The following is a 24759-nucleotide window of genomic DNA, read 5'->3' as shown; positions in this document are numbered from 1 at the left end:
TTGACCATAATCAAAGGTATTTGGGGGATTTCTTTTGGCAGCATGGGGATTTCAGTTCTAGATCATTTTGATTTTTTTCATACCATAAGAGAGAAATTTACTTATGAGACTGAAGGTGAATTGGATTCTAAGCATTTTTACTGGAGCAGAGAGGGTAACAAATAATTTAATACAAACAAAGTTCTTAAGATTTTCTGGAATTTAAATCTTTTCCAAGTTCTCCCAAGACTTCTGTTTACTGTATAGTTCCATACATGCTAACCAGTGGAAATTAGAGATCTGTCAGATGCTATATAACTCACACCTGGTTGTGTGCAATGGATGATCTGAAATTGTAGGTGCTAAAGAGGAAGGGTGAGGTCCCAGAGGACTACAGAAGGACAAATATAGTATTTATTTTAAAAAGGGGAACAAAAAGGACCTGGGGAATTATAGACCAGTCAGCCTAACTTCAATACCTGGAAAGATACTGGAACAAATTATTAAACACTCGGTTTGTAAGCACTTGGAGGAAAATAGAGTTATAAGGAATAACCAGCATGAATTTGTCAAAAACAAATCATGCCAAGCCAATCTAATTTCCTTTTTTGACAGGGATATTGGCCTAGGGGGATGGAGAGAAGAAGTAGATGTGATATATGTTGATTTTAGTAGGGCTTTTGACACAGTCCCACATGACATCCTCATAAGCAAACTAGGGAAATGCGGTCTAGATGAAATTCCTATATAGTGGGTGTACAACTGGTGGAAATGACCATATTCAAAGAGTAGTTATCAGTGGTTAGCAGTGAAACTGGGAGGGCATATCTAGTGGGGTCCCACGGGGCTAGTCCTGAGTCCAGTAAGACAAAGGAAGTAATTGTTCCACTGTACTCAGCCCTGGTGAGGTCTCAGCTGGAATACTGTGTCCAATTCTGGGTGCTCTGCTTTAGGTAAGATATGGACAAATAGGATAGAGTCCAGAGGAGAGCAACAAATATGATAAAAGGTTTAGAAATGTTTAAAAAATAAGCATGTTTCGTTTTGAGAAAAGAAGACTGAGGGAGGACCTCATAACAGTCTTCAGATATGTTAAGAGCTGTTATAGAGAGGATGGTGATCAATTGTCCATGCCCACTGAAGGTAAGACAAGAAGTAATGGGATTAATCCGCAACAAGGGCAATTTAGGCTAGATATTAGGAAAAACTTTGTAACTGTAAGGATAGTCAAGCTCTGGAATAGGCTTCTCAGGGAGGTTGTGGAATCCCCATCATTAGAGATTTATAAGAACAGGTTGGACATCCACTTGTCAGGGATAGTCTGTATTTACTTGTTCCCACCTCAGGGAGCTGGACTTGATGACTTCCTGAGGTCTCTTCCAGCCCTGCATTTCTATGGTTCTATTTTACCAATATCTGGTTGTGCTCAGTATGTATCTGAAATTGCACACTATTTTCAATTAAAGCTAGGCAATAATTACCCACAAAAATATCAAACAGCAAACATATCCATTGAATTTTTCTGCAAGCACTTGCATGTTCATATAACAAGCTAGCTGCCTCCAGCCCTCCAGGATACCCTTAAGCAATGCTTTTCAACAGGCCACATTTTTTTTTCCAATATTTCAGCCATAAGGTATCAAATTGCAAGAGTCTTCTTGTAGTCTGTTACATATGTTTCAATGTAACAACTCAACACTGATTTCACAAACAAATGACTGAGGTATGTATAAAAACCAAGGGTTAGAAATAAAGCATAATACAGAAATGTCCCCAGTAGCTCTAAGTACACAAAACTGTGTCTACAAAATACAAAATACCCTTCTGTTTTCTTAGTAGCTTTGTTGTGATGACGCCATGTATGTGAGTACTGCCCTAGAAAAATTTCCAGGACATACGTAGCAGAGTAATCCATTTACTTTCTGCTTCATGTAACTCTAGGAAGAATTCATTCACAGCAGTAGAACTTCTGGGGATTGTAAGGTTCAGAGATCTAGTCTTTCCGCTCAAAGTACTAGAAATGTCGTGTATACAGACACTCACCCGCTGGAAGTCAGTTTATTAACCTAGAAATAGTCTAACTGTAACCTCATTCTATTGTAGTCTAATGCTTTGGTGGTCTCTATCATTTTGACACTTAACAGTGAGCACAGAGGTTCTAGCTATGTGTGATTACTGACTAAAAATTAAAAGCATTTATTCTGTACGCATTAAAGGCCTGCATCTCTATGATGTTATGATCTCAAATTTGCAGGAACAGCATTAAATTATAGTGTTGTATTTATATTTACAAGTGCGCGTAACAAAATACTGCCCTTGCCATGAATACCTCTCTTTCTGCACTCCCCTCCACTTGTATACCCAGGTAGGGCCAAATATAATCTGTTTCTAACTTCCTACAGGTTGCATATAAGTGCATGAAGTGGGCAGGACACAGAGATCCTGCTCCACTATGAGCCCCCCACACCAAGGCTGGTCACAACTGTAGTACCTGGTCTTATCTGAGTTAAAATATAGTGCAGGCTAGCAGTGCTACCCCTGAGAACACGGGAAGAGATTGGGCTATGGCTCTGCCTCCTTCATATCAAGCAGCAGAGCTGGCTAGGACCTCAACCCCTGCAAAGTGCTGAACACCCACAACTTCTGCTGACTTCAATGTGTGCCATGTGCTCAGCAGCACCTTGTAGGACCAAGCCCTAGCTGCAGAGCGAGCACTCAGCATGCCCTTTAAGAGTGGAGAGACTGTCCATGTTTCTCTGCATTCTAATGAGCTTTGATTATACAGGAAGAATTAAGGAAGAATGCATTCCTTGCCTGGTTTGAAAGCTTCTTCCCATAATCAAATATTTTACTAAGTTAAATTGCACAAGGTTGCATCGTTGATTGTCCTCACATGTTGTGAAGGCCTGTGCTGATGTGTCATACCTATGAAAATCACAGACTCTCTGGCATGTCCAATGTGACCCAGGCCCGATATTTTATGTAAATGATACTGATATCTCTGGAACTTGGGACTTTTTCAGAAAAGAATACTTTTTTGAAAATGGCATTGTTTGTAAACTGGCTTCTCTTAAGGGCCTAATCTTTGATTCTTAAGCTTTTCAGAGTAGGGACTGTCCTTTTGTTCAGTGTTGTACAGCACCTAACAGAATGGGATACTGGTCCATGATGGGGGGGGCCTTAGGTACTACCACAGTATAAATAATAATAATAAATAATCTCCTCATAATGTTAATTCATTATTATTATTACATGCTTTTTTGTGACTGTCTTATTTTACAACTGAAACAAAGCAAAGGGTAATTTATAGCTACAGAGGTAGAGACATCGGCCAGGTACTTTTCTCCCTAGCATATATTTGATGATTCTGCTCCCATTAAAGTCGATGGAAGTTTTGTCATAGACTTAAATGGAAACAGAATCAGGCCCTTAGGACCTTTTTCACCCCTGCACTATTCCAATGTTACTGGGAGCAGTGGAGTTCCACTGTTGTAAAATTGAAGTGAAGCAGTGATGAAACAGACCCTTAGTCTGTATCCTATTCACATCTGTGCAGATTCTGTAGGAGATCTTATTTTATCTCTCTCAATGAACTGAATGTTTGGAATCTGTATTTATGTGCTAAGAGGAGAAAATATGCCCACAGTTCATTCGCATAATGAACAGGATGGGAAAATAATTCTGTGGGGACTAACATTGTTTGGTTTGTCATGAGACATACTTGACATTTACTGCTTTGTCCCCTTTGTGCTATTGCAATACACTGTTAAAAGATTGTACCATAAATCTGAAAGAATGTTTTGCGAAGTTCATATCTGCATTTGCTACCTTTAATATTAATAGGAGGATATCTTTAAAGTGAGTAAATTGAGAAAGTGGCTGAAACTGTAGTTTATAAAAGAAGATTAGTGGGTTTAATATGCACTGGAGAGTAAAAGAAAAATCTTATTACTGTATGGAGAAATTACCTCATAAAGAAGCTAATACAACAGGCTAGGGAGTAATTTTTAACAAGGTTTTTATGATGCACAAGTGTAGGGAAGTTAATGAACTTATCTTTCTAGTTATTTTCAGATTGTAACAATGCTTTTCTTTTGAGTTCTTGTGCTTTAAAAAGTAAAACACATTTAATCACTTACAATAAAACTAACTCATTATTTTGATAAATCAAGGAAAACCGTATACTGTTCAGTTAGATGTTTGTGGCAGTAATGCTAGAAACTAGATCAGGTGATTATATTAAATATGGAACAGAACAAAAAGTAAACTGCTTGCCTTATGTATTGTTGAAATTAAAAGATGCCACCTTGTCAGTGAATGTTCATTTTTGGGAGGATCTACTCTGGTTTTGATAATAGGACTTGGGGAAAAAAAAGACTAAAGTAGGGAGTGAGGCCAAGACTTGGTTTTAACAATTCCACTCGTTGCATAATAGCCATGTGGTCTTTGACATTCATAAAACAGACATCTGAAGAATGTCACATCCAACAGCAAAGAAACCATGGGGGGAGTTGGTAAATACAGAATGTCCATCTGTCAGCACCCCAGCATGGCATGCGTAGGTATTGTGTAGGAGGAGTATGTCCACATTTTTCTGCCCAAATGCAAAGACAGACTGCTGAGTAAAACAGTTCAATCTTGATATTGATTAGAGAGATGTGCTCTCCTTCTACACTATAATGACTGCACTTGAAATTAATTCAGCAAAACTCCAAAGGAAAGATCTCAGGTTAGAAGACACCCACTTCAGGTTTTTAAGTACAGATGTACGAAAACAGAACTTGCGCATGTTTGGAGATACCACCAAAAGGTGACACTATAATAGGATAAACTCACCTGATTGGGAGTTTATCTAAACTATATCGGCATAGACTGGAATAATATTAAGGATCAAAATTATTCACAAAGTACAGCATACAAACATGGGGAAAGAAAACAAATGGAGGGTGGTGACAAGAAAATGAAAGTTGGTTGTTTCCTGACTGAGAAATGGAGAAGGATGAGGTTTTGAGTTGATTTGCTTTTGTTGATGAGAACATTCTTCTATTTATGTGTATCTGCATGGAGTGGAAGTAGGATGTTCCCCACTGTTTTAATATTCTGAGTAAGTTAGTGACAAGCAAGTTACACACAGCTCAAAGCATTCAAGTATCACCACACCCTTGATCAATTATAGTTGCCACTGTTTACTGCACAAACTATGTGGGCATCATTGTTTGATCCAATTAATCTAGGGACTCCTATAGTTAAGAGGAGGCCATGGCCCCCAAATCAGTGCTGTAATTACTGTAGTATATCATGGGTGGGAGAAGTATCAGTTTTTCCAAACAGTCCACAGCTCTATGCAACTGGAAAGCACCAGATTCCCAAGTAATATTGCATGGGGACGCACACTGTTGGTGACATAGTGATTTTAGGAGTTAAATGCAGAGGTGATTGCATGGAGCTGGTGGAACTTATACTTTCTTCCAGCACCCTCAACATGTCACTTATGTTATCTTACATTCAGAGGGTGAAATCCTGACCCCTTTGTAATCAGGGACAAAACTCTCATTGACTTCAACGGAGCCAGGATTTCACCCAGAGGGCCTGACTCTCCACTCTCTTACACTGATGTGATCCATTTTTAAGTGAGGATCAAGCCCAGAGTGTGACCCCATTAAGAGATGAGGAGAGGTAATATCTTTTATTGGACCAACTTCTGTTGATGGAAGAGACAAGCTTTTGAGCTTATATGGAGCTTGTCTCTTTCAAAAACAGACAGTGGTGCAATAAAATATATTATTTCACCTACCTTGTCCCTCTAAGATCCTGGGACCAGCCAGCTACAAACAACCCAGTTAAGACGCAGTAAAACTCCTTTAACACTCAGTTACATTTCTTTAGAAATAAACTATCATGAAACTGATACACGGGCTCCTGTCTTTATGGGAGAATGACTAGAGAGGGAAACAGAAGTCTGTTCTAAGTATCAGTGCATCAACTTCATCTATAAAAAATTGACTATACTCCTCCTTTTGTGATTTTGAGGAAGTCAGGAGAAAATGTCTCTCTCTTAAATAAGAATCTGACAGTACAGCTAACATAAAGCCATTACTTTTATCTGTTCCTACCATCCATTTGTCCATCAGGAAAGCAGATAATATGATATAAGACTGATCCTGGCTGGATTATGAGTTGTCTCTCATTATCTCCCATTTATTTTTCAGTTGGATGAGTTGGCCTGACACTTCTTTTACAGAACAGACTTTCTTGGTGGCAATCAGAAGGAAAATCAGAGTCAGATAGAGGTGCTCTTTTATGGGCTATTAGGTTAAATGGAGAACAATAGCCAGTGACGCAACAAGGGAATTGCAAGGTAATGACATATTCAATTTTTAGTACTCTCTAAGCATGTGATGGGCTTGGGTGAAGGAGTCACAAGACTTTGTCAAGTGGTTGAAGTAGGTTCAGCCTTTACACATCACCATTAACATGATCAGAACCTGCCTCTCATGTGCAAAGAAATGTCACAATCAAAGTTCAAATGAATAAACCCAAAATCTCTTTTGTTATATGACCATTATGGTTTTCAACAAAGAAGGTGACTCTGAAATAGGCTTTGAGGTGATCCAAGCACTAACCAGACATTGCAGATGATTTCAAATGTTCTCAGTGTATGTGCATGAGGGGGAAGTATACCATTTGCACCATAGCCATTATCTGAAGTGTATGTAAATACTGGTGCTTCTGCTTTGTAATGTAGGGTAGCAATGATAGACTGATAAGCTCTGAAAGAAATAAGAAACCCCTTTTTTTAGGCTCAGTATTAACCCAACAGGAGAAAGATATGTAATTGTTTGTCATCTGATCTATATATCGGTGGTAACATATATGCTTTCCCTCTTCTTGTGTTTCTTAGAGCAGGTCTTTCTTTGTAATCAAACCATAGCAAATGCTAGAAAAGGATGCTTGGTATGAAGCATCATGGGATCAGTATGCTGAAAAAACCTTTGGAAGCCAATTTACTGTATGTTAGAGTATGGCTGTAAATAAAGGTCAGGCATTTCTGCTACTTTTTGGTTTATAGACTACGTGTTAGGATGATTTCTGGAATACATAGCCTTCTTCTGGAAAATCTCATCTACGAAAACTGGAGTTTTCCTATCCTGGTTAAGCTTTTGAGTGATCATGTGTAACACGTGGATGGAATAGTCATTTTTGTAACAGTGCTCATGCTCAGTGCCTCTAACATGGAACTGTGGTAAAATAATGAGTGATGCAAATCCAGAGGAATTCTTCTCTTCCTACCCTTTTCTCTAATAGTGCAAGTCCAGCGATGCTACCATTCAGCAGCAGGTGTGTCACTATATATATATATATATATATATATATATATATATATATATATACACATACTTTCTGAAGAAAGTAAGGCTCCATAGTCATAGTGTCCAGAGTTCCCACATTTCCACTCAACTTATGTGCACTGTGTGGGGAACACAAATTATGTGTCAAGAATCATCATGATGGGTAAAATGGCCCTAAACAACTTATGGGTGCCTCTTTTGGAGAGAGCTGACTGATTCTGAGAGTACAAAATAAGAAGTTTTTATTCATATCAATGAGGAAATATTAGCCTTGGCATTAGTACTGCCTGATCAAGATGAGTGACTTTTCTGCTGTGGCCTCATATCAGAGATTTTGACCCATTTTCCAGCCTTTTCTGTGGGGTGTAATTCTTGCTTTGCTGGATTGTGGAGTATATACAGAACTATGGCGTCACCTACTTCTAGTACAGCTCTGTTTATAGGCCTCAGCATAATGGTGGTGCTACATACCTCCACCTCACTTCACTGTCACTACGTGTATGTCAATGCCACATGTTTTATTTTCAATACTGATGCTGGATTTCTAGTAGAAATGGGCATGAACTAAAACTCCAGATTCAAGCACCCTCAAACTTTGGTTTAGAAATTGGTTCAGAATCTGAAACTTGCAGCTGACCTCTCTCTCTGATGGGCTGAAGGAAGTACAAATATCCCCAGATTTCATAGAAGTTTGCATTCAGATCTGACCTGTATAGCTTGGCCTTATCTCTAATTTCTGGGAAACTACAGAAATGTCTTGGAATAGAATGCATCGAAAAATGAAATACACAACTGTCGTGTTGTCAGGAAGAGATTTGGGAGGGTGTCTTTATTTATCTATTAACCATGTACGTTTCTTAACTGCTACTTTCATCCCAGACTTTGTTTCATGCCTTGGTGATTTAGGATCAGTCCTTCAGTGACAAATTTTTACAAGAGAACAAGCCCACCCTTCTTCCTCTGCCTCCCCTATATCTGTATTTTCTATTCCTTCTTGTTCAGTGGAAGCTGACTGGGGCTGGAGATTGGAATTTTTGTCCTGCTGAGAATATGGAACAAAATACATTTACAGTGTTTTATTCCCCCTAGAGTAAGAAAAATCAGACTTTGTGGATGCCGATGACTCGGAGACTGATGATTTACTAAAACACACACATTTACAAATATATGCCCTTGAGAGGTCAGCTGCAAGTTTCAGACAGCAAGTTTGGTCCTTGGCTTTGGTTGCTAAAATAAAAAAAGGTGCATTAACTTTGCTAGAGATATGTACAAAACAAGTTCTGTAGGTATCTAATGAATATGTCTGATACAAATATATTTTATGTTATTGTTTAGAAGTTCTTAAACCACCCTCATCACTGTAATATCTGAGCTGCTTCCAGTGGTGCATTAAGAGAAGTGACAAACATCTGTCACATGTGGTTAGAAATGCGCTGTCAGATGATGAATACTGTCTGTGTTTGCAAACTGAAACCTTTCAGAAGAGCTACAGTTGTATTTCTCTATATAGCTAATGGAGAAATCAATAAGATGTCAATATTGTTAATTGGTATTGTTGGAAAGAAATAGTGTAGTGAGACAGTGGGCCAACTTTTGATCTCAGTAGTACTGAAAGCTGATGCCCAAATAAATCTGTTCGTCTTTAAGGTGCCACGGGACTCTTTGTTGTTTTAGTAGTACTAAAGTAAATCAAGAGTAATTGCACACAAGTCAAACAAGCTACTCAAGATTTACATAGTTTCTCTGTCCACTCCAAAACATACAAACACAGAGTAACAATGGTGTTTTGGGGAAATTTGGTGATTTTTACTGCACTACCTGTTGCTGAAGTCTTAAGCAAATGGTTTGACAAACGGTGATCTCTCTGTCTCTCTTTTTTTTTAGTCCTGTGTATATTGTTGAAGAAATAACTGCTTTGTTTGGTCTTGCAGACTAATTAATTAGTCAAGCCACAAGTTAGAAAGAAATTTTTAACAACCCGTCTCCAAGAACAACCACTGATCTGCCTTTCCGGAAATGAAGAGCTGCAGAGTAAACTTGGGTGGAAATATTACTTGAAGTATCATGAAAACACTTTCTCTCAAGTTTCAATCAACCTCATGGCTTGAGCTTGGACAGAAATATTACAAAAACAGCATTTCATGGAGTATGTCTGCTTCCAGACCCAACTGAAACTAAACATATACACAAAAATAACCAAAACCAAAATAAATATAACATTAAAACAAACAAAACAAATTCACTATATTTTTTGAACCGGAAAAGGTTCATTCTCTTCATTTTTTATCTGAACTTTTGCCCATCCACAGCTGGAAGTAGACACTGTGTTCCATGGACTGTGGAACAGATGGGGAAGAGTCATGTGAATATTGAACAATATTTCTCACAAGTATGTGTTCACCTTTTTTAGATGAATTTACTTCAACAATGCTCACTCCCCATCTGCATTTACATTATGTGAATAATCAAGCTATTGAGTTTTATTGGCACAAATGTCTTCAGAAAGCAAATTTCAAAGAGGCATGTAAAGGTATTCATGAAAAAACGCGGCTTTAATCTGCAAGCACAAGTTGATTCGGCATTATTATTGCCAGAACGTAACATGACCCCTTCCATTTCACCTCTTCATGTACAGCCATTACTGCTTGCAGTACCAAGTTGAACAAATCTGGTAATAGTATGTATCCTTGTCTCACCCCTGGGAGCATCCAGAACCATCCCATCAACTTCTTACCACATTCATCGACTTGCTATAGATGTTTTGTATCAGCTTGATCAGTTTCTTGGGGATGTCACACATTCTCAAAATTTCCCATAACTCTTTCTGTCCGATGCTATCAAAAGCCTGTTTGAAGCCTATAAAATTATTGTAGCAGGTTTGGTTGTGTTAAATATACTTCTCTGATATCTGTCTTATCACAAATACCTGATTTATTGTACTATGTCCTGTCTAAATCCAGCCTGTTCCTCTGCAAGTGCCACTTCCACAGACCTCTTCATTCTCCTCCATCTTCATGAATGCTTTTCCTGACACACTCAATAAGCTGATTCCACTCTCTCTCATCTCCTCTTTCATAGATTGTTTTTTTATTCAGTACTTGCTTTTGTTTGTAAATGTTATTGAATAGCTTGTACATCGCCTTTACCAAGTGTCCCTTGCCTTCATGCAGCAGCTCTGCAGTTATGTTGTCTCTCCCCAGTGCCTTTCCCTTTTTCAAACTTTCTATTGAGATCTCTATTTTTTCTTTTAAGAGTTCTGGCATCTGCTCTCCTTGATTTGTACTCGGAAGCTTTTTCAGGACCATTTCATCTCCTGTGTTCTGCACATTGAACAGCTCTTCATAATATTCGTCCCATTGCTTATTCTTTGCTTGTTTACACTTCATTCTTTTATCTTGCAATACAATCCCATGTCACATTACTCTTTACATATTCTTCAGCTTTTTTACATTCTTCATTTATCCAGTTGTTTCTGTCTCTTTTCTTTATGTTTTATCTCTTTGGTTAACCTATTGTACTCAACTCTTAGACTAGGACAGTGAATACATTAGATTTGCAGACAATATTGACCTCATAGCATTGACCAAGGAGGTTTTGCAGAAAATAACTGACAAGGTAGACTGGGAAAGGAGAAAATTCAGATGGAAGATTATCACAGAGAAGACAAAAATATGGCAATTTGAAGAGAAAAAGAAGAGATAAAGATCAAAGTTGCATATAAAGAACCAGAACAAGCAGAAAAATGTGTTTTCCTTGGAGGACTACTATCAAAGAATGGGAATAGGGAAGATAAATAAAAAAGAAGAATTGGACTAGCCACTGCTGCATATAGAAAATGCTGCAAGATCTGAAACGCTAAAGATATTTTCAATAAAAACAAAAATCAATGTATATGGGACAACTGTCACACCAATACTGCTGTATGGGTCAGAATACTGGAGTATGAGAAAAAGCCAGTGAATGAAAGATATTGACTGCAGAAATTAACCAGCTGATGGGAATCCTAAGAGTTTCAAGACTGCAGAAAATAAAAAAAACTGAAGTGATAAGAAAATAGCACAAGAAATAATGATGTTACAGAAGATTTAAGAAAGACAACTGTGGTGGTTTGGACACATGTCAAGAATGGAGCCATCAAGGATACCATTCATAGCGATACATACCGGATTGCAATGAAGTAGAAATAGAGGAAGACTCAGGATTGTTTGGATAGACTTGGTGAAGAACGGTGGAGAACAATAAGGTTTAAATATGAATAAAGCTGTGAAGCTGGTACAAGATAGAGAGTGGTAGAAAGACTTCATCTATCCCTATAGTCTCTGCTGAGCTGATCAGCAGGAATTAAAGACTGCCAGAACATAATGAGGGATTTTAGTGTTATTGGGGTAGATGTGTGTGTGGGTTCAATTCAGTCAGAGATCAGAGCCAATTACCAGGCAACTTATCTGACCAATCACTTCTAAACAACATAGCTTTAATTTGAAGTTTCATGATCAATCTACAAAGAAGAAAACATTTGAAAAGGTATTGAGTTAATTTTTTATCTACCCCATCGAGAAGCATAGTCAAAATCACTATTGCCTCGCAAGTGTTGTCACAAGATCCTTCCAGAGAACAGTTGAAGACATCAATGATATTAGCCAGTTAGCTAGCTGTCTCTCTAACTGATCAGCAGTACTGATATGTATTGATCACTATCTTAATTCTTCTTTCTGGAGAGCTAGTCAGTATATTACATTTACAAGGAAATGCCAGCACCAACAACAAATCATGGGAAAGTTTTGTGACACCTATCATTCTGTATCACTCACTCACTCTCTCTTTTTCATATGCACACACACACACACCCTGAGGCACCAAACCAGAAAATCAGACTATTTACAGGTCCAGAAATCTACCTATTCCATGAACATGATAGCAGCATTGATGGGATGCACAATCACAGATGCAGCCACCCACTATTTAGGGCCTTCTGACTAATCTAGTTCTCTAATTTACTTCTGTCATGTGCCTGTCACTTCTGTCACTGTAGTATCTCATCACTGAGTATTGTCATGACCCTGTAACTCAAACAATCAGGTCTGGAAAAATCTCTTTGAAACTGAGAAGATCTAGAAAGGTTGGCTACTGGGTAAGTGTCTGCAGATGTATATTACCAGTTCCAAATGTTTCTTAGAACTAACACAATGGAACACATACATATGTAGTTAATCCTATCATAATCAATGGGACAACAGCTTTCCTTTGAGACCCTGCATAGTGACTCCAGGAGCATGAACCCAAACTCTTATAAGGCTTGATGACAGTATCCTCAAGTTCATCTGATCAATTAAAGGGAGGACCTTTAGCATCCTGATAATGCATTTCAGGTTCCTAGATAAATCAGGTGTTACATTATTATATTACCTCATTACGATCAATGAAATATTCCTTACGTGGTGAATATGGTATAGCAGTGCCATGCAAACTGGAATATATAAACTTGAGGCAGCCGAGATGAACCTGTAAAACCAGGATTATCTGGAAGGAAATTGTAGATGAAAGCAGCTTGTGTGAACACAGTGCCTATGATGAGGATGCTAGAAACCAAATACAGCGAGGGACTTCTATGTTTAGTGCTGTATTTTATAAAAGAATGGACACAATCCAGGGAATGAATGTGTGTACTATGTAAAAGCAGTGGCTTAAATATCATAGGGTTTTTAAGGACTGGTAATGTAGAAAATATTTAATGAGAAACTTGGAGAAAAAAGAGTGCATTGCAGAGAGACATAAAATAAAAAACCTTATATTCATACCTCTGCAGTAACACCTCACAGATAATAGAGAGCAATTAGTGCATAAGTGACCCACAATGGACATGTGCACAAAGTAAAATAACTCCCCAGAATGGAAACCATACACTCTTAATAACATAATGTAATGAAAGTAGTGTGCTGGGGGTGAGAAGGCATTAAATAGCCCTGAGTCCCCTCATCATGGTTGTCTGGAGCAGACAGAGTGGTGGTTCTGCATAGCCAGTGATACTGTATAGCTGGTGGTCCTGTATAGCTAGTGGATTCTGGCAGCGGTTGGGATGGGAAGATGATATGACTGCTTTTTGGAAAATCTAATTCCTGATCTTCCGTAAATTCCCCAGATAGAAACCGTTCTGATGCAGGGAACAGCTGACTGCTGTGACCCCTGCAAGTAGGACCATGGCCAGGTCTCATATCACTTCAGGGAGACCATCTGCTGTCACTTAACAACACAGGAAATAGCACTGAAAGAAAAGTCACACTCATATACCATCTTACAGTTCCTAAAGCAAAACAGAGGTATAAAGGCACTGTTAATACATAGGGTACAATACACAATTAAAGGAATGCAGCAAATGTAGGTAAATGTATCAAGTATGTTTCCCACTGAACAACAACACTAGTGAACAGTTAAACAGCTGCAATAGCAGGGACATAATTCTGGGGTTTACTGCTTCCCTCTGCACAGGTAAATACAGGAGAGCAAAAAGCAATGAGCTAGCAAAGGGATCGTGGAATGGGGAGTGTGACTTTATGGCATGCTCCTTTTCACCCATCTGTGTAGAAGCCCCTCTGCAGGGATTAGCCTGAGTGAAAAAAAGAGGCCAAGCCTGGGGTGGGAATGGGCAGAACAACAGTCATTCCTTCTCAACCCTGCAGGATTCTCAGTACTCAGTAATGCTCTGAGAGTGGTACTTCAGAGTTACACATTAATAGGCAGTGTTGCATCACCAGCTGAATAAAGGACAGTGCATACTTACTCAGAAGTTGGCTGATGTATGTAAGTATACTTCTATGAATTATGAGTGGTCATATGTGAAAACTGGTATTTTCTTCAGTATTTTTGATCCAGGATGAAATGTTGCTATTTGTGCCTCTGATGAATAAAACTCCTTTTACAAAGCAAATGATCAAATTTCCAGAGTGAGGGAAAATCATAAATTTTCATGAATTTGCTTTAAGCAGATTTCCATGTTTAGAAAGCAAAATGGCAGTTTCTGATTTATGGACAACATTTGGAATGACAAAGAAAAGTCTCAGAGTAGCAGCCGTGTTAGTCTGTATCCGCAAAAAGAAAAGGAGGACTTGTGGCACCTTAGAGACTAGCAAATTTATTTGAGCATAAGCTTTCATGAGCTACAGCTCACTTCATCGGATGTAGCTCACGAAAGCTTATGCTCAGATAAATTTGTTAGTCTCTAAGGTGCCACAAGTACTCCTTTTCTTTTTAAGAAAAGTCTGGTTTATATAAATGTGATAATTTTTAGTAAATGTAGTTCACATAATAAGGTATTAAATAGGCCAAAGTGATCAAGGGTGCACACCAAACAGAGTAGTATCTGGAAGTGGAATTGCCAGAAACACCACAATGGCCACATATGTATTCTACAATGGATAGTGAGTCAGAAGGAATATTGTGGAGAAAAATTAAAGGATGTAGAAACTCCAAAGAAGGACCTAAAGGACACAGAACATAGAGGAACACTGAGCCTCTCCCTGCACCTGTTTTTGCTTGCCATTAACAGGGGCATGAAGAAAAAATCTGTGTATCTGGAGAGGGCCATGAGCTCCAGAACTCCCAGATGTGTACTAAGCCCAGGCAGCTAGCAGGGAGCCTGACATTAATGTGGAGGGTTTGGTCAGAAGTGATCTCCTTTGAGTGGCAACATTTTTTCAGGTCATTATTGTTGATGGAGGTTTTCCAGTCGTATCCTTTGGCTGTAATCCCCCTGTCATGGGGGTTTATGATCTTTACCCTGGCCAATTGTCTTGGGGATGGCCTCTGAACACTTTAAGTCCCTCTTCTAGTCTAGGAGCACTCAAAATCGTGAGACTTGCTTGTGGCACAGAAAGGAAATGCCTTTGGCAGCAGGAAAGTGGAGCCTCTGGCAATGATAAGAGTCTTTGAAATGGTGTCCTGGATGGATTGTACAGGGACAGGGAAACACAAAAAACAATGTCTTAGTATTGGCTTGGTGGGGAATGGAACAGGAAGTCAGGGTTCTTCCATTGATCCACCCTGTTAGCAGCTCTTAGGCTCTCCATAAAGCTCGTTGAGTAAAATCTCCTTATTGACTGGGGGTTGGTTGGTCATTCCTGCAAGATATCAAGGAGATGGGAACATCCTTCTGGGCAGGGGTACCTAGGACATGGGATAGATATCTCGACAGGGAAACACTAGGAACAGTAAAGGAATTTTGTATTGTGCTATTGTTGTTTCAACTACCAATAAAGCAAAACCTCAGGAACAAGGTAAGTTTGGACTACATGCTGGCTGATGTATATACTGTTCAGAGCAGGGTGGGATCTCCACCTGCTCACAGCCCTGCTCTGTTAAAAAGCTACTAATCAATTCATAAAACTGACCTTTTTGGGTTTTTTCCATCTCTAATTTCCTGCATTCCTCACACTCTATTCTCTCTTTGTCTAGAAAACTCATCTTGTTCTCTTTTGAACATACTGATTCATAAACATATGTTCTAAGTTACCTCTCTTGTCTTTGGTAACATATTCCACATGCTTGTATGCCATTTTATGAAATAGATTTCTTTAACCTTTCTATTTGCCTCTATTTCCTAATGTTCAGAACATAGTCTCTTTCTTTCATGTTTTTTCTTCATAAACATGATGTACAGCTAAATAATGATGCTTTAATTGAAGCCAGAACCATGGAAGACCTAATCCTTCCTCAACATATGGGGCCAAATTCTGTCCTCAGTGACAATCATGCAACATTAATAAAATAAAATAAAACCCTCTATTTTTATAGGTTTAAAATTTTGACAAGACACTTTACTCTTGGCTGAAATTTGACTTAAAAAGCCTGGGTGAAATTGATATTTTGAAAATCACCCAGATAATTTATTTATGAGTTGACAAATTTTAAAATAATATGTATCTAGTCACTTATTAATATGTAATGTGTGTGTATGTCTGTGTTTCTGTGAGTCCTAAGGATAACTATTTGAGCTGAATATTTCAGTCCTGGCTCATAATTTTTTTGGCAATTGAATTCCTTTCTAATTTTTTTCATTAAAATGTTATTCAGTTTTCATAACAATAAATGCATACATAAGTGTTACACACAGAAAACTGTATGTAAAGGAGAAAGATTTGATTAAAAGAGACACCAAAAAGAGAAATAAATTATGCTAGTTGCTGTTCATCTTAAATCCCAACACAGCTGAGTACATGCAAAGGGCAAAGAGATGGGAAGACATCTCAGATGCTAAAGAGTCACAAAAACCAGTGGGGGTGTGCGTGTGTAGCTAAAGGTGGATTTTGGCCACACATCTATGTATAATAACCTTAAATTTAGGTTTTAAAGGTTAAAAACTGAAACTAGAGAAAAAGGGCAATCCATGATTGCAATACCCGAGTCATCTAGCTACCCACAAGTATCACACACAAACATGATAATAAAAAACAAGGTTTTGACTCATAAAGAAAACTGTTTTATTTCCAAACATTTACTCTGTAAATTGTATGTATCCCAGATTTAACTGTTCTGCCAGAATTATGAATCTATGAAAACAGAAGTCTCACAATGAAACGGTCTAATAGACTCTCAGACAGGAACCTGTACAATATGTTAACTTCATATTCCAATAACTTCATAGTTCAGTAACATCAGCACCAGGACCCTTTCCTGGTAGCCTGGACCTGGTTTCCCAGAGCAAGATAATCATTACTGTTATGCATAAGTAGAGAAAATACACACTGTAGTGGATGGAGGCGGGGCAACTTAAGTAAATATATGCTAAAGGTATACATATGTTCAAACCTATGCTCCCATTTATGCAAATCCTAGATGAATACTAGTCTGAAATCCAATTAAATGAATATCTGATGAGAGAATGAAGCTATTAAATTAATAAAGTCCGACTTCTCAAATGCCAGTGTACAATGATTGCCTTACCAGGTAAACAAAATTGTGTCACAAGGATAAACTAGTAGTGAGCCAATTGACGGCAAGACTGCACATGTTATGGAACCCTTTCAAAGGAATAAACACAATGAATGAAAGAAAAACACACTGACTGTATACGAAGGTTGTGCATTTCGGAGAGATTCGCTGTATTAGCTTCCTCATTCGTGTGGATAAGAGGCTTACTTATGGCTTTAGAAATAATGCTATCACACTGCAACGATTCTAAGTATAGTGATAAACAGAAAGTATAGAAATGCTAATATCTGAGAGCTGGCGGAATTTTAGAGGATCAGGATTGAGCCAAACTTTCAGATGCGATTGCTTGACATGGAAAAAACCTCATAGAATGAAAACGTTCGTGAAATCTATGCACTGCATATTTATATTCATATAATTTGACTTCGAGGTTTACTAAATCAATATCAAGGTTTTTATTCCCACTTCAAAGCTTAGATGCTTTGGAGCTTGTAAAATTAGAGTTCATGAGCAACACTGTACAACATATTTAGATTTTTTAACACTTTTTCATAACTTAAATTTAAAATGTCAGGGCCAGCCAGCACTTTAGCGACTGTGAATTATAACTAAAGAGATTTATATCAACTGAGGATCTAGCCCACAAGGTATAATGTATCAAAGAGGAACACAAGACAATCAAGTTTTATTAAAATACAATTATGAACAATGTTCTAAAATAAATACAAAGAGTGGGTTGCACGTAAAATTTCTAACTTCCCAGCTGCTACTCGCAGAGGATAAGTGTGAATACTAGTGTCTTCTTTCAACAGCAATGGCCTTGTGAAATTTAGAATGTAGCCAATTTGTTTACCATTCACTTGCCTAGTTGAGGAAGCCTCAACTGGCCTGTAATGGCCATTCAGTTTGGGGCATACAATCATCCTATGATACCACATGACTAGCAGGATGCCTTAGTGGGCTTTTTCCCCGCCCATTCAAATAACAGAAAAAAGGTAGTTGAATACTCATGCCAGAAATGTACGTTCATGAGTTTTCCCATTGACCCAGCTCAAATGCATTGGCAATATCAACTAGTGAATATCAAAAAATGTCTCTGGGTGATGGCAGGGATCATACCTGCCTTTCCAATCACATATGACTATTTGTTGTTACAGATGAATGAGTATCTGGTATGCAGACTTCAAGTGAATTGAAAGTTCCATCTTGAGTTGAGGTTTCAACAAGTGTTCTTCCTGGATCTGGGTATGGATTTTTTGTTATTTACTGAAAAGAAACAGTGTCTATAGGTTTTAAGTGCCACTCTTAACATCAGTAATATTGTTTAACTTGAGTTTGGTTCTTTGTAAAAGGATCTGTGGCTGACTTAAACCAATGAATGAAAAGACAGGTGAATATTTTAAAAAGCCCATTATATATTGCTGGGTTGAAATTGCAAACCTGGGAATAGTATCTGTTTCTTCAAATCACAAAGCCACCAGGGAATTTCTCCTGACTAGCAATCTCTGATGAAGAAAGGCCCAAGACTGAAAGAACCAAGGTAACTCAGATCAGCACTGAAAAGTGTTGCCAGGGCAGTGTGGGAAATCTTGCAGAGCACCAGTTGTCACACTATGTTTGGCTTCAGCTAGTGTTCCTGCTATAAGTCAGTGGTGAGCAACCTGCGGCCCATCAGGGTAATCCGCGAGCAGGCCATGAGACAGCATTTACATTGACCCACCGCAGGCACAGCCGCCCGCAGCTCCCAGTGGCCGCAGTTCACCATTCCCGGCCACTGGGAGCTGCGGGTGGCTGTGCCGGTGGATGGTCAACATACACACTGTCGCATGGCCCGCTAGCGGATTATCCTGATGGGCCACAGGTTGCCCACCACTGCTATAAGTCCTTCTCTTCTATGAGCACCAAATAGAAATAACACTCCAAGCAAAAAACAAATAAGCAAAAGACCCTGATATTTTCATGGCTGTGATCACACCAGAAAGCTGTTTCACCATTCATTATGCAGCGTCAACTCCCACTCCTGTACCCTTCCACTCTCAATAAAATCAAAACTGTTTCTATAATGATAAAGTAGGACAGCCAGTGGTTTCAACTGACATTAAAAGCTCTTTTATGTGAGGTGTTTAGAACCTGTTACTGAAGGGCTGCCAGTGAGAAATATTTGGTGCCATCTATAGGGGGAAAGGGAGAATGGAACAGAATAGTCACTAATTTGCATCTGCACTGAAGTGGCAGCTGGTTTGAAGAGAACACATTTTTATTTTTCATGAAAATGTTTGTAAACAGGTGGATTTTTGGTTAGTCTGCACTGAAGTTTGGGTCTGGGGAGAGTTTGTCATTATCTAAATTAGTCCCCTATTATTTTGCTATAAACTGGACAGGAGCTGGCTTGTTTTAGGCTCACATGCTGTTCAGGTAGCCCTTCCAATGGAGAAGCAGGGCCAGATTGGGGTGACAGAGAGAAGCACAGCTCTTTGTGAACTCCTGGCGGGAACCTAAGGCCATACCTTGGGCTGGACAATTGGGAGTAACCAGTATGCCAAGGGAACTATGTTTTGGGGAAATCACATATTGGTATGATACTGAGTCAAGGAACTTCTCACAAGCAATGACTCATGAGTCCACTCTATGAATAGATGTTGTAGATACAAAGAGAGAACCCAAGTAATAAAAGCTCCACCGTCTTAAACAGGCGCATGTGTCAATCTTGTACTTCCTCTGGGACTGCAGAGTGTTCAAGGCTTCCGTAGCACCTGTACAGCTCCAGCAAGAGGGAATGCTGTGGCCACAGAGCGGTCCCCATTCTCTTTCCAAAGGAAAAGAACATATGCGTATCTTGCTGGAGATGAGAGGGAATCACTCCCCCCCGAAGCATTATGGGTTAGGGCAAGTAGGGTTCTTTGCCCCAAGAAACACTGGCTTTTCTCCCTGCTGACCTGCATTCCAGAGCCAAATGGCAAGGAATGGCCAAGGCCATGTCAGTCAGCAATGGAAGAAACTGTCTTTTTACTGGGTCATCAGAGAGCCACTGTACATGTTCAGATGCTCCACTGACATCACTTCAGAGTGTTCAACTATCATATGCAACAGTTAGGCTGAGCAGTCTGTGGGAGGAGACAGAAGTTTGGTTGTTGCAAAAGCACTATATGGCCTGCATGGAGAATGCTCCCCCACCTTAGGATCTGCTTTGCTTGCTGTGATGCTGAATTCCCCTTGCAGCTTCTATGAACTCTATTCCATGGATGCTGCTGAATTCAGTACTAGATACACTTGGAGTTTTGCCTGAGTAAGTACTGCAGGATTTGGCTATATGCTAATCTGAGGTAGTGTGTAAAATCTAAGTGATCTAGAGGGTGTGATCATGTACAAGTAAATTAATAAGAGTGCCACTAAGGGGTCATCAGGGTATGAACACTATATACAGCACAAATTAATGGTGATATTTGTTTTCTCACTGCTGACCCTGACACATACAAATATTTGGTAACAGCTGTAGATTACTTCTCAAAACGCACTGAAGATAAACCCCTACAGGATAAACTAGCTGAAAGTGTTGAAGGGTTCTGTTTGAATTCATCAGACATTCATGTGTCTCCATACAAATCAATGATCAAGGCAGGGAATTCGTCAATCAGATAAGTGAGGAAATATATTAACAGGTGCCAGACAACAATTTTCCAGGGCACATAACACTAGAGCCAACAGGCTTGTGAAATGGCAGAATCGAACTGTGAAAGACAATCACCAAAGGTGAATGGGGAGAGTATCTTCATTGTGTCTTGGTCTCACATACAACCACAGAGCAAAGTTCAGAGAATTCTCATTGCTTCCCCCTACTACATTTAAAAAAACCTAAGCTACCTATTAATATTCATTACAAATACTGCAACACTGAGCATCTTGACAGCGAGAAGTTCCGTAGAATAAAAATATATACGCTCAACAGAACTGAGTAGGGAGACTCTGATACAAGCAGAAAAGAAACAGCAATGAATGGTATGAAGTGGAGTTAAAGAAAAGAGAACTGGAATTAAGAAGTAATGAACAGATGCAGTAAATTAAGTGATAATGATGGTAATATAATAGAGAAGTATAGAGAGGCATAGACTGACAAAAGGCGTGGAATGAAAATGCCGTGGCTGACACATCATACAAAATATGGGATTGAGGGTGACTAGGATGGATATGACTGCAGAAGAGTGCATGTTCTGAAAGCAATATATGTTTAATGGATTGTACCAGTAACATAACCAGATTAAAACAGATAGAATTAGATGAATGCTACCAAAAAATCTGCAACTATTTAGTTGAAGTTTTATGTGAATTTGCTCTGAATATGCCCATGTTATGTTATGTCTTTGTTCCACAAATATTCTAGTCAATGGGTTTACTTGCAGGAATGCTCTCAGAGAGAGTGATATTAATTAAGCAAATATTGCCGGATGTTCACACAGAGCTTGTGCTGAGTCTTTGCCCCAGGAACTTGATTTTACAAGTTCCCCTCATCTATTTGGAGAAAAGAAACAAAATCATGTAATATGTCTCTCACAGTTTGAATTTTAGCTTTGAATATTTGTAGCAATGTACTTATGTGCAAGCTACAGTTGTAGAATTATTCACCCAAATTATTCAGCAAATATTTTCAAATTACAAATAATATATATTAGACAAATAAGCTGCTTGTTCATAAGTTGCATCCAGAGAAGAAAAAATAGGCTAAATGTGTCAAATTATTTGCTCCCTGTTATTCATTCTAAACCCAAGAAATATAATATATTTAATATATAATAGATATAATATATGTGAAAAGAGGGCATGAGGTCGTCATGAAATCCCTAAGGGACATATTTTTGAAAAGCCTCCTTAATGGTACTGGTGTTTACAATATCTGTGAGGGTCACTATTCACATGCCCAAGCAAATGATTGGCATTTGTGTGCACCAGTGGGGTAAATGTGCACAAATAGGAAGCCAGTGAGTGCAAATGTGCAATTACTAAATTTGTGTCCGCAGTTATGGAGCTATGTGTACAAATGTACATGCTCACAATGCGGGAGTAGTTAACAATGTCCTTCAAAAATGTCATAATCAGTGAGCAGATTCTAAATGTAAAAAAGAACTATTATCATTGGGAGCTCTTAGAATTATTCCACTTCACTGATGGCATAGCTGCAAACTATAAACTGCCAGAAGAATTGCCATCTTTTCCGTATTTTATTCTCCCTCTTTGTTAGCTTTGGCATAAACCGCTCCACCAATAAAATTAAATCAAAATTTGATCTAATTTCACACCGAGTGTTAACACCTTCATCTGGACAAATTGTTAAGGCATACTATCCTGTGTCTTTTGGAAACCTTCCTGCTTCTAGGTGAAGTTTATCTGGTTTCAGGTTTCACTACAAACGTGAAACTCGGGCCAGGTTCAGTGAGATTTTGGATCCTATCAAGTGAACCCTGTTGATTTTCTAATGAACATGGGCCATATGTGGCATGAAACTTCACCTTCTCCATAGGGTCCAGGAATGGTTTTAGGTTCTGAGTTGAAAGTAGGTGAATCTCAGCAACTTCACATGGCTTAAACTTAACACATGGCCAAACTTGATTGTTATGGCATATACTTTGGGTTTAATTCACCCCCATACTGTAAACTGCAAGCTAAACCACAGGGTGTGAATCCATGTGAATCAAAAGCAAGATGACAGAATGGTTAAATAATGGACCATGTTTTAATAATAGAGAGGTGATCTCATGGATCATCCTTCCCAATCCTTCCTGACTCCATGATCCAGCTCTCTTTCCATTCACATTACATCCAAGGAAATGTTGATACGGAAAAGAAATATTAGGAAAGCATTTTGTGTTGTTTTAGCAATTTAAAGGAATTTAGCAACTGAAATCAAGCCCTATCTGATTAGTCAGTTCTCCAGGGACCACCAAAAAGTGCCCACAGATCACAGTTTGGGAATCTACATCTAGTCTGTATGTGAAAACACTGATGTCTCAGATTTCATTCAATGATAACTTTTGGCAAATGCGGACATGTAAATAACTGTAAGTGGGGACATAACCCCATGTTTACAGACACCCACATCCCCACAAACAATCTTAATAATGAATCAAATGGTCCTCGAGAGTAATTTGATCTTTTTCTGTGTAATTAGCAATTTCCACCCTCCATTCTAATTTAAAGTACTATGGTTGAATTGAGCAACTCATGTAATGAGTCATTATGCTGAGTCTTTTAAAGAAGTTATTTCTGAAGCTCCTACTATGGAGGCTAAAATAAATTTAAATGAAAAGAATGACAGGCTGCGATCATGGCTGTAAAATAAAGGTGCCCAGTAAGCAGTCCTACTACAATCAGAAGGAAAAAGAAGCAGATCTGTCTTGTGCATGGAAGCAGAGGGAATGATGAATACATTAGGTAACTCAGTCTGTGCAAAATCAATCTTTCACTGTCAATTTTAAATGAACTAATTTGTTCACAAATCTGCTCAGTCAGTTTGGAAGCATACTCAGTTCATCCATATTAGCAAATCCTTTAATCTTGACTAGTCCACTGAGTAAGAAATCTAGAAATGTGTTAATATGACTGGACATATGTAGTAGGATAAGAATTGATTCTTTTAATTAGTGTCTACTCAAGTTATAGTTCCTTCTTTTACTGAACTATTGACCCACTGATATATAAAGAGATTACTGCTATGACTAATATACCTTCCAAAGTTTTGTTTAACTCTTTCTTGATTGGTCGGTGCTTGACTGAAGAAAAAAGTCTTTGACTTGCCCCAAAATGTGCATGGTGATTTCTTTTATAGATGCTTTTCAGATATGACACTTTCATAATGGACATTTGAATTCATATTTACAATTTTAAAAACATACCCCCCAAATTACAGCCAATTAATTATGTAATTTTGTCTTTCATACTTAGGTAAAAATATGGGATGAAATCCTAGTTCCAGTGAACTCAATGGAATTTTGCCATTAATTTAAAGAGAGCCAGGATTTCATTCATGGTACTTTCAAACCTACACTAAACCTAAATCATGATTATTTTTTTCCTGCAGTCCACAAATGACATAGCAATGGATTTGTCTTCCTAAAGAAATATGGCCAGCATAGGATTATTCACATTCTTACAGTTAAATACACGCATAAGGTTCAGGGCCAAATTAGATTAGACCATGAAGAATGTTCTGTATATGAAGCACAAGCCAGCTCAGAGTATTAATTCCTAGGGCCAGACTGTAATGGCTTCATGCAGCCACACAGAAGGATCAGATGCAAGAAACCTTTCCACTTCTGTGATTGAACCAGGGCATCCCATCGTATCAGTGCCTTTGCTCTGGAGAACATATAAATAATAATGATAAGTCTCCTGAAATGAATGTTCTTAAATGAAAGGCTGCAAACTTTTAATACTTTACCTAGGCCTAGCCTGGAACAATAGAAATAATGGGCCTGATTGTCCGTAGCAGTGACTTACACTGTGGTGGAAAATGATT

At 38.5% G+C, this 24759-nt stretch overlaps 1 long non-coding RNA gene across 2 annotated transcripts in view; it reads left to right on the top strand.

The window, feature by feature from the left end:
• Window positions 1–24759, top strand: part of LOC140917278 (uncharacterized) — an 83027-nt gene that overhangs the window by 46284 nt on the left and 11984 nt on the right. The window contains exons 2-3 of one of the 2 annotated variants that reach the window (XR_012160770.2): window positions 6189–6337; window positions 18410–18497. This is a non-coding gene — a long non-coding RNA (uncharacterized LOC140917278). The remainder of the gene's footprint in view (window positions 1–6188; window positions 6338–18409; window positions 18498–24759) is intronic. The other variant, XR_012160772.2, reaches the window with a different exon arrangement.

The sequence above is a fragment of the Lepidochelys kempii genome, chromosome 9, assembly GCF_965140285.1.
Source record: "Lepidochelys kempii isolate rLepKem1 chromosome 9, rLepKem1.hap1, whole genome shotgun sequence".
Lineage (NCBI taxonomy): Eukaryota > Metazoa > Chordata > Testudines > Cheloniidae > Lepidochelys > Lepidochelys kempii.
This window is presented reverse-complemented; position numbering and strand designations above follow the sequence as displayed.